General features: G+C 44.7%; 1 non-coding gene across 1 annotated transcript; it reads right to left on the bottom strand.

The window, feature by feature from the left end:
- Positions 1-496: 496 nt before the first annotated feature.
- TRNAT-GGU lies at positions 497-568 on the bottom strand. Its single transcript has one exon. It is a non-coding gene; the product is annotated as a tRNA-Thr (tRNA).
- Positions 569-10,415: the final 9,847 nt, after the last annotated feature.

The following is a 10,415-nucleotide window of genomic DNA, read 5'->3' as shown; positions in this document are numbered from 1 at the left end:
ACCCTATGAGGTATGTTATGGTTGAAAGTGTGTGAATGGTCCATAGTCCCTTAGGCAGCTTTTTATAACATGAACCTGGGACCTGCACACCATCTGTGGCAGCAATGGGGTGACTGCTGGCACCTTTTCCTATCATTTTTTGCCTTGAGGTATTCTGCTTGTGGTGTGATCTGTCTTCTTTGTGCGGGGGGGGGGAGTTTGAGGTGTGGAATGGAGTGAAGTCCAATCAGCTTCCATATGCAAAAGACCTTGAAACGCTGGGCGGGACTGCACAAAGCAGCCAGTCAACCCAGCCAGTGTCTTCTGAGTGGCAGTTCTTCCGGCCAAACACTAAAGGCGGGCATTTTAGAACGTTGGTCCCCACTACTGCTTTATTATAAGGGAGAGATCAGACCCTTGTTCCATCAAAGTCAGTATTGTCTACTCAGACTGGCAGCAGCTCTCCAGGGTCTCAGGTTGAGGTTTTTCACATCACCTCCTGCCTGATCCTTTTAACTGGAGATGCCAGGGATTGAACCTGGGATCTTCTGCACACCAAGCAGATGCTCTACCACCGAGCCACACCCCTTTCCCGGCCCATTTAATTCCCCTTTCCTTGCTGTACCATGGCTATACTCAGCAGACAGTGGCTTAAATATGTTGGTTCCCTCCACACACCACCATAGGGCTTTCTCGGGCTTTTAAAAAATCAGCAATCGCTATTTCACAAATGTGCACTAACTTTCTAATGATCTTTTGACACAATTTACCCACTTCTCTAAATTCCCAGCTTTATTTCTCTCCCCCCCCCTCCATTGCAAAGATATAAAGGGAAAGATGCACCAAAAAGGGATAGAGGCTAACTTTTTAAAAATGAAAGCTGGAAAACTGGAAAAGCTGGTAGAACATAGCAATAGATGGTTAGAAGGTTAGTGCGCATTAGCACAATAGTGATGATTTAACCCTGGAAAAGTGCTTTGCCTGGAGAATCCTCCCCATGTCAAACGAGCCATAGGCAGTTAAACCAGTCAAAAATAAACACTCTTTAAAAGATCAGTGTCACTAGTTCTTAGTGACATTAATGGCTGCCAATATGCTTGGACTTGCAATGTTTTGGCATATGTGCAGTTTTGGAAAAGAAACTGATGCAGATTTGGCATTTTTAAATTTATTTTATTTTTTGCATTTTTACCCCGCCCTCCCCACGAACAGGCTCAGGGCGGCTTACACAGGGGCACAAGCCCATACATTAAAAAAAATGTAAAACAGTAAAAACTATTAAATCACGGCTTCCGGTTTGGCTTCCGCGAATGGCGGACGCAACCTCGGGGCGCTCCCGAGGGCGACTTTGCCCGCCTGCAGCCGAGGGGGGAATCCGCGCAAGCGGAGACCCGGACGAGCCCCAGAGGGGCTCCGACTCGGGGCGCGCGAGTAGAAAAGCCTCTTTCTCGACCGGCAGGTCGGAAATTGAGGCTCCACTCATGCCCCAATGAACCTCGCCGCACCCGCGGCCCTGCACGGGGCATAGCGGAGCCGCCAGACGCCACCTGAGTGATGAAGCGAAAATGCGAATGAAAAGAAAAGGAGCGGCTGAAATTGTGAGTTGTCAATCGTTACGATGAAAAGAAGTTAAGCGCGTTTCTTCCCCCCCCCCAGCGAAAGAGGAGGAGGGATTCCTGCACTCCCGTTTAAAAAGAGACTTTAAAGAAGAAAAAGGGGGGGGAGAACGAAAGCTGAAAAGGGTGGTGTCATTCGGTGAAGGAATGTTTGAAAAGATGTTATGAAGATTTATCTTTTAATTGCGTTCTGCGAACTTTGCTTAATGTAAACAAAATAATAAGATGTCGGAGCTGGAAAAAGAACTGCGCAACAAGAAGGGAGGAGCTTCCGGTTTGAATGATAGCCTCTTCTGGGAAATCTGTTAAAGGCTTTGTGCTGCGAGTAACGAGGAAATGCCTTTAAAGCGGAGGTGTGGATAAGGGATCCGGCTACAAGAACGACAGCGTTTATTTCAAAGTCGAAAGACATAAAAAGAGAAAAAATCTTTCTAAGAGCTTGGGACTTTATCGGAATGGCGTGTTCAAAAGCGGCAGTTGCAGGCTGTGAGCGGCAAGCGAAGACCCAGAAGAGAAGCTAAAAAGCTGGAGAAGAGAAGGAGGAGGAGGACCATTCCTGTTTTTTTCGGAGGAGAAACCAGTCCAAAGACAGAAGAATCAGCTCGCAAGGCGTTTGAAAAGTTTTTACTAACAGCAAAAAAGTGGGACACTACTAATTTTTTTAACAATTGTTTACAACTGAGAAGATGAAAGACGATTGACAACACAATGAAGCCAAAGAAGAATTTTTTAATATTACTAACAGTCTAACATGCTAATGAAAACATCACTCGACCTTTTCTTTACCCCTCTATATACCCTCACCCCTTTCTAATATGAAAAGCAATAAAATTCTCTCCTTTTTAGGAGAGTTTATATATATTAAAAAAAACTATTAAATCACGACAAAACAAATAAAGTGCTCCATACAAACATTTAGTGTGTTCTGTGCCAAACCAAACAGGCCCAGGCTCATGTATGATCTTCATAGTTGAGCAAGGTGGGTTCATCTGTCAGACATCTTAAATGCAAAATTCACCGCACATAGAAAATCCACGCTTTACAACTTTGTGAACTCTAGGCAACATAAAGAGAAGGCACAAAGAAATACAGGCACAAAGCAAATTGGGTCTGAAACTGTCTGTCTTGCTTGTGAACTTCCGTGAGATGTTTGGCTAAGCCACTGTTGATGGGAAGAGTGCCCAGCTGGACAGCCCACTGGTCTGTCCCAAAATGGCAGTTCTCAAATTCTGCTCAGGGGCATATTCTTTCTCTTGGAGAAAGACTAGTTGTACCTAGTACCCTGTTTCCCCGAAAATAAGACCTATCCCCAAAATAAGCCCTAGCAGGATTTCTATGCATTTGTGGTATAAGTCTTAGTGTGTCTTCTTGAGAAAAAATAAATATAAGACAGTGTCTTATTTTCGGGGAAACACGGTAATTCATTCCTTTTATGAAGTGCTTATGAAGGCTGTCTGATGAACGCTGCAAAAACAAGGCACAGCATGTGTTGTTCGTATAGTGCTTTGGAGCTGAAATAAACGATGTGCTTTCAAGCCCAGGAGGCTGTCATATTCTACAATTTAAAAATGTTCCTTCCCAAGCAAGGGGCAGCAGGAAATCCTGAATGCAGCTAGAAGCATTCAGTCTGGCACTAATCTGCCCTATTTGCCTTGGGACCTATGCTGCTTTGCCATGTTTAACTACCAATGTCACAAAGATGTTTGTTTTAGCCATCCTGCCACCGGCGTTACTTATGCAAATATGGATTTCCTTCCCTTAAAGCTTTCAATTTTTCTTCTTTCTGTAAATGCAGAGTAACTAACGGAAGGACTCCCAAACTCAAGACAGAAACTTCCTCTAGTTGAGTTCCACAGATCCCAGAAAACAACAACAACCAGAAAACAAAATTACTGAAGTCCATCTTCAAAGTATGCAGTGTATGGGAGGGGGCCGGGTTTGCACCATTTGAAATTTCTTGAATAAGCATTGCATGCCAAGCACCTTGCAACGGTTTGAAATTTCAGATCCTTTTGGCTATTTTCCTGCACCATGAAAAGCCACTTCTGTCTTGCGAATAGCTGCACTGTGATATGAGTAGTAAAACCCCCCCAAAACAATTTCCTGAATAAAAGTCAAAGCAGACTAGATGAGTGTGACAAAATTTATAAAAAGCTGCTGATGGGTGGGGGCTGTAGTGTGGTAGAATGGCTTCTAACTCTTTCCGCAACCTGAAATGGTTTCCCCAGCGGTGCTGTTTTCCCCATTGGGGAGAACATGCAATCAGCATACAGGCAACCGAGGTCAGCTAAGCAGCACAGGGGAGACAATCAACACCCCCCCCAATCCCTACACCATGGCCAAATCCAGTTCCCCCAAGACTATTACAACTGAGAGATTGACTCATATGTTGGATGCAACATCGCACCTAGCTTGCCTGAAGCTACTGTTGATTTTTAGGACTATGGTACCCCACTTTTGGAACAGGAAGAACCTCTTGTATGCTTACTAGCTAGGCTGGTAGGTGCCTCCAGTTGGGAGACTCCTGTAGTGTCCCAAATTGCAGCAGACGGGTTTGGTTCACTTTGGCCCCAGTCACACGGGCCGGATATTGTTGGGGGGGGGCGTGGCTGTTTGCCCCACAGCAAAATAACGCGCAACTGCACAATCAGGCGTCCCCTCGCAGTCCCGTCGAGGTCCCGTGGTTAGGGGGGGTGCTGATCACATGACGTGCCAAAGAAGTGGCGCGGCGCGGCAAACGGGGTTGTATTGTTTTTTTTAACCTGAAGTATGCGCATGCCCCGTTGGGTGCTTGTGTGCATCCCTGGAGACTTCGGGGAAAAAAACCCTTTTCGCAATGGGGCATGGGCGGGCACCGGATGCCACCGGAAACGCAATCAGACACCCGCCCTGGCCCCGCGGTTTCCGGAAACTAGTACCTCCGAGGTACTAGTTTTTAACCGCGCATCTTCGGAGGGAAGCCTCGGGTTCGCCACGGGAGCTCTACGCTTCCCAGATGTGGTGGTGAGATCGTGCCCAGAAAATCCGCCTATCTTCCGTTGCAGTAGCGTGGCTAATGCTCCGTGTGACCGCAGCCTTACTGTGGCTTCTCAAGAACAGCAAAAGCCAAGGCAGGTCACAGCATTTGATTCTATAGGCATGTGTGGAAAAGTCAAGTATCAAGCAGTGGAAGGAGAACTTGGAAACTTCCATTTGGGGAGAAGGCTGTTATCCCTAAATAAATAAATAAATACATCATCTACACTAGCTGTCTGCAATTATTTGTTTTATTTATATCCCACTTCTTTCCCCAATGTGGATCCAAAGTACCTTATAATACAGAAAAATAATTAACACAAAAAAGAAAGACTTCTGAAAGACTTCTGAGTGACAAGTAGGTCTTTTCTCTCTGCTTGCAAAAAGTGCACCCATCTCTAGCCTACAGTTGTCAGACCAATAGCCAATGGCTGGGAGCCCTTTCACTCTTTTCCTTCAGCTCAGGCCTCTAGGCTACCTGGGCCTTAAGAAACAGTGAACAGAGGGTGGGAGCTGTAGCAATCAGAGGAAGGCTTCTAATTCACAGGCCTTAAGGACCTGTGAGCAGACAAGAAGATGTTATTCAGCTGCCACTAACCAGCTGGCTAGCTTGATCTTTCCCAGTTTCTCTCCTGCCAGATTTTAATTAAATATTACATAGAGATGGTGATCATCATGTTAAAACATGGTTCCTTTTTTCTTCCTTTGAACACATGAAGCTGCCTTTTACTGAATCAGACCCTTGGTCCGTCAAGGTCGGTATGGCCCACTTGGACAGGCAGCAGCTCTGTGAAGTCTCAGGCAGAGGTCTTTCACATCACCTCCTACCTGGTCCTTTAATTGGAGATGCCAGGGATTGAAGAAGAAGAAGAAGAAGAAGAAGAAGAAGAGAAGAAGAGATAGGATTTATACCCCGCCCTTCACTACCCATGGGGGTCTCAGAGCGACTTACAAACTCCTTTCCCTTCCCCTCCCCACAACAGACACCCTGTGAGTTAGGTGGGGCTGAGAGAGCTCTGACACAAACTACTCTTTTTTTCAAGAACAGCTGTGCCAGAACTACGGCTTGCCCAAGGTCATCCAGCAGGTGCAAGTGGAGGAGTGGGGGAATCAAAGCCAGTTCTCCCAGATTAGAGTCCGCGCACTTAACCACTACACCAAACTGGCTCCTTCTGCATGCCAAGCAAATGCTGAACCACAGACCACAGCCCCTCCCAAGCAGTTTCTTTCTAGAAAGTTCTGTTTGAAATAATGGAAAAATGATCCTGATAAATCCATTTGTTGAGAAGGTTTGGAACCCCTGGTGATTTAGTACAGTTAAAATTGTTTCCATGCTTGTCAATAATATGATGTCCTAAAAAGGGTGTTAAATCTATGTCTGGAATAGAAAAGTATAATAAATAAAGATAATGTGTATTAAGGGAGGGAACAGGGGAAAGCTGAAGTGACTTTCTGAAAGGAAGATGATATCCTAAAAAGGGTGTTAAATCTATGTCTGGTACAGAAACGTATAATAAATAAAGACAATGTCTATTAAGAGAGGGAAGAGGGAAAAACTGAAGTGACTTTCTGAAGTGATGATGATGAACAGTTCACACCCTTCACATCTGCTAAAACCAACGGGGATGCTGCATGGAAAATTTTAGCTGATAAAGGTATGCTTCTGCTACAGGAAATCAAAATATCACATTCTACTTCACATGTAGCATATTAGATTTTAGCTCACTTCTGCTTAAAACATTTCTCATTCATTCTTTAGCTTAGGTATCTTCTTTTCTCAAAATATGCCTGTGAGCTGCATGATGCCTGAAGGATAAACATATGGAGCAGAGGTCCATCAGTGGCTATTAGTTACCATGAATAGATGGAACACTATGTCTGGGGCAGTGATGCTCTGTATTCTTGGTGCTTGGGGGGGCAATGGTGGGAGGGCTTCTGGAGTTGTGGCCACACTGGTGGATCTCCTGATGGCACCTGGTTTTTTGGCCACTGTGTGACACAGAGTGTTCGACTGGATGGGCCATTGGCTTGATCCAACATGGCTTCTCTTATTATGTTCTTATGACTGTGTCCTACATAACGTGATACCAGCCATATGTCTTACTCTGTCCTCAGTGTGTCTGCCACAGTCACACAGAAAGGGATGCCCCATACAGGCAGCAGTATGTGATCACTTAGGGTGCCAGTGATGGAGAGGCACCAACTACCTGCTCAGCTGCCCAATAGCAGCATCAGGGTCTGACCAGGAAGAGCTCCTGGCCCCAGTGGATGGCCAGCAGGGAGCCTGCTTCCTCCTTCCCTCTCTATTGGGAGGCAGAGTGGGCCCGGCCCTGTTTACCTCTGCTGCACATGGCCTGGCCAGGGAGGATGTGGAGGTGGCTTTCTTCTGTGGTGCAGAAGTGAGGAGGGTGGGCACTGGCTTCCTGCCTCCAGTGGTGTGTGTCTGAGGGGGGGATGATGAAGAAGAAGAGATTGGATTTATACCCCGCCCTTCACTACCCAAAGGATTCTCAGAGTGACTTACAATCCCCTTCCCTTCCCCACAACAGACACCTTGTGAGGTAGGTGGGGCTGAGAGAGCTCTCTTGAGAACTGTCCTTGAGAGAACAGCCCCGAAAGAACTTATGACTGACCCAAGGTCACACCAGCAGCTGCATGTGGAGGAGTTGGGAATCAAACCCAGTTCTCCCAGATTAGAGTTTGCGCTCTTAAGCGCTACATCAAACTGGCTGGCCAGCAGTTTTTCATTGTGGTGGGGAGGGGACCGCAGGAGCAGTTTTCCTGCCTCCCCATGGCATGGGGGAGGGGGCAGCTTGAGTACCTAGCCTAGGGTGACCAAAATCCTTGGGTCAGCCCTGCACAGGAGTCAGACACAGAGAGCATCTACAAGTTCCACCCCAGATGTGTGCCAAAAGAGTACAGTTATTCTGATGCTTTCAGAGTTTCCAGAACTCAGAACATGGCTGCTGCTTCCTTCTATGAGATGTTTTAAGCAATAGACAATTTTAAAGTTCAAGACACTGCTGCAAGGGTTCTGTTTTACAATATATTTAGCCTAATGATAAATTCAGTCTAAAGTTGAAAATTTTACAATAGAGCCATTATAACTTATAAGTATATTAAAGTTTGACTGATAGTGATATGATAGAATACTTATTACTTAGATACACACTCATTTATTTTCCTCTGGTAAAACAAGTTTCACCAGGATCCCAAGGTATGGCTAGAGAGTGTAACATCTCAGACTTTTACATTACCTCATCAGGGCAGTTTGTCAAATCAAAATGACGGAGATTGTGCTGTTAAACATTTAAAATGATCTATATAAGGAAAATAATAATCTCTCACTTGTGCATAGTTTATTTCTAAAGCATCTTATCCCCAAATGAGGAGCAGAGGAATCTTATATTCTCTCAGCCTGGTTATATTCCTGTATACACATCTGGAACATCATGACTATTTCCATGACAACCGGAGTTTGGCTTATACTTTTTGTGATGGAAAGAGGTTTTTATAATTCAAGGATTCATTGTCTAAGTATCATTGTTAAGAGATACATCAGTGGTAGGCAGATAAATAATCCTCTCCAAAAATAACTCAAATAGCTGTCTATCAAGAAAAACTGGTATTTTACAAAATACCATTCTGAGCATTCATAGTAGCATTGTTCTATCTACCACCACCTACACAATTTATCTTTGATTAAGAGTGAGCAAATAGGTGTCACACATCAATCACCTTCCTTCATGCATTTTTACTTCGCTGCATTACAATTACACAAAATTGGGTAGTGGTTTAAATGAAATCTGAAAAATAACCATTACTTGAGAAAGTAATAGTAGAGAAGTGAGGAACTTGTCCATTTTCCTCTAGTGGTCTAACATGATATAGTAACCACATAGGACCATTATGGGATTATTAACAAGAATTTCAGGGGGGGGGGGCAAGACAGGGAGAGAGAGAGTCAAAACTGTGTGGTGGTAAGAGCTAAAACTCTTCTCCTTTTGAATCATAGGCTTGATTTAAATGAGAGCCCCTCATAGCTATAGGTGAAAATACTGCGAAGGTTTTGAAAATACTGGGAAGACCCAGTTGCCTGGTTTGATCCATAACTTTAAGGAAATCAGTTCCTTGGCTATACTTTTGGCCCCTTTATATGTAATCTGCTGAAATCTAAATGTGATTATTATTTGCTGGTCAGAGTCGGGAGAGAGAGTTCAGGACCTAGTTATTATGGAAGTTCTAGTTATTATGAAGCCAGCATATTTTCAACACTTCTGAGACAAGTTATTTTCTTGCTGCTACTGTTTGAGGGTAGACTTGTACGAAAAATTAAAGTAGTCAATAAGGCTGCGGTCACACGTGCAGTTCAATCTGCTGTTGCCCCCCTCTAATTGATCCAGGTTATTTTGTAACAGAATCCTGACCAGACTCACCCCTTTTAGCACTCTTAAAAGTGCTTTTACCTCGTCCTTGAATAATCAGATGGCAGCAACCAGGGAGTCAGCCCATTGGCCTTAAAAAAAAACCCAGGGAGTCAGCCCATTGGCCTTTTAAAAAAAAGTGTGTCCTTTGAGCATGCCCACAAGCACTGATGAGCCTGCTGGGATATATAGTTCATGGGGCTATCAGCCATTTTTTTTAAAAAAATATCCTCTGAGCATGCACACAAGCACTGATGAGCCTGCTGGGATATTTATTTTATTAGATTTATATACTGCCCTGAGCCCATTGGGGAGGGCAGTGTATAAATCTAATAAAATAAATAAATAAATACGTAGTTCACTGCCATCCTCCCTCTCTAAACTTTTCTATTAACCCCTTCCCCAAAGCACAGAAAAAAGCTGAAGTACAGAGGCATCTTCCTTTGAAAGTTTTAAAAAAGAAAACGAAGTTTTGAGCAGACCCTGTGGGGGGGGGAGGGGTGCGAATATGGCGGCTGGAAAACAAGAGACAAGTCAGACATGCCTGATGGTGTGGGTGTGCAACAGAGCAATCAGACAACAGGAAATCTGTTTTGGAATCAACTCAGACCAACAGGACCAGACTTTCACTGGTATCAAAGAAACACGCAGTAAGTGTGGGGGGGATGGGACTCAGACGACTGGGGCACGACAGACAGATGTTGCTGTCTAATCGTGTATTTTAAATCTGTAAGGAAACAGCAACAGCAATGGATCAAACTACACATCTGATCATAGCCTATGAGATCTTTCCATCCATCCTAGTCTCTATTATCATGAGACAGGGGTTCTGACCACAATAGTAACCATCTGTATAAGCCCCAATGCAGAGATGGTCTGAGTCATGGGGCAACTGGGGCATTTGCCCTGGGTCCCAGGCTGGGTGGGGCCATGACCACTCCCTGCCCTGCACTCCACAGCCAGCTGCACACCTTTGGGGGATAGGAAGCAGTTGGCCACCACACACACCCTTGTCCCCTCAGCAATTTGGACTAGGCAGCGGCTGGCTGGCTCATCTGCCACCCACCCCTTCAGTGCTCAGGCAGTTCAGTAGTGGCTGGTAGGCATGCCTGACCACCCCCTCAGAGACAGTGAATTTTCAGTCTTCCACAGAACTAAAATTGCTACTATTCTTTGCACAGAGCCACGAGAATAAAATTGGTAGATAATGGATGTTTGTGAATCTGTTCATAGGATTTTTTATGGGGCTTTGTCCAATAGACTTGTAAAGTCATACAGCAGGAAAGATAATTGTGCAGGCAGCTATGTAATCTATGACAATCTATAGCAACACTTTCAGTTTACCTCCAGACAATTCATCATAATTTGTTATATACCTAGT

This window comes from Gekko japonicus, unplaced genomic scaffold (genome assembly GCF_001447785.1).
Source record: "Gekko japonicus isolate JY-2015 unplaced genomic scaffold, Gekko_japonicus_V1.1 scaffold18, whole genome shotgun sequence".
Classification (NCBI taxonomy): Eukaryota; Metazoa; Chordata; class Lepidosauria; order Squamata; family Gekkonidae; genus Gekko; species Gekko japonicus.
This window is presented reverse-complemented; position numbering and strand designations above follow the sequence as displayed.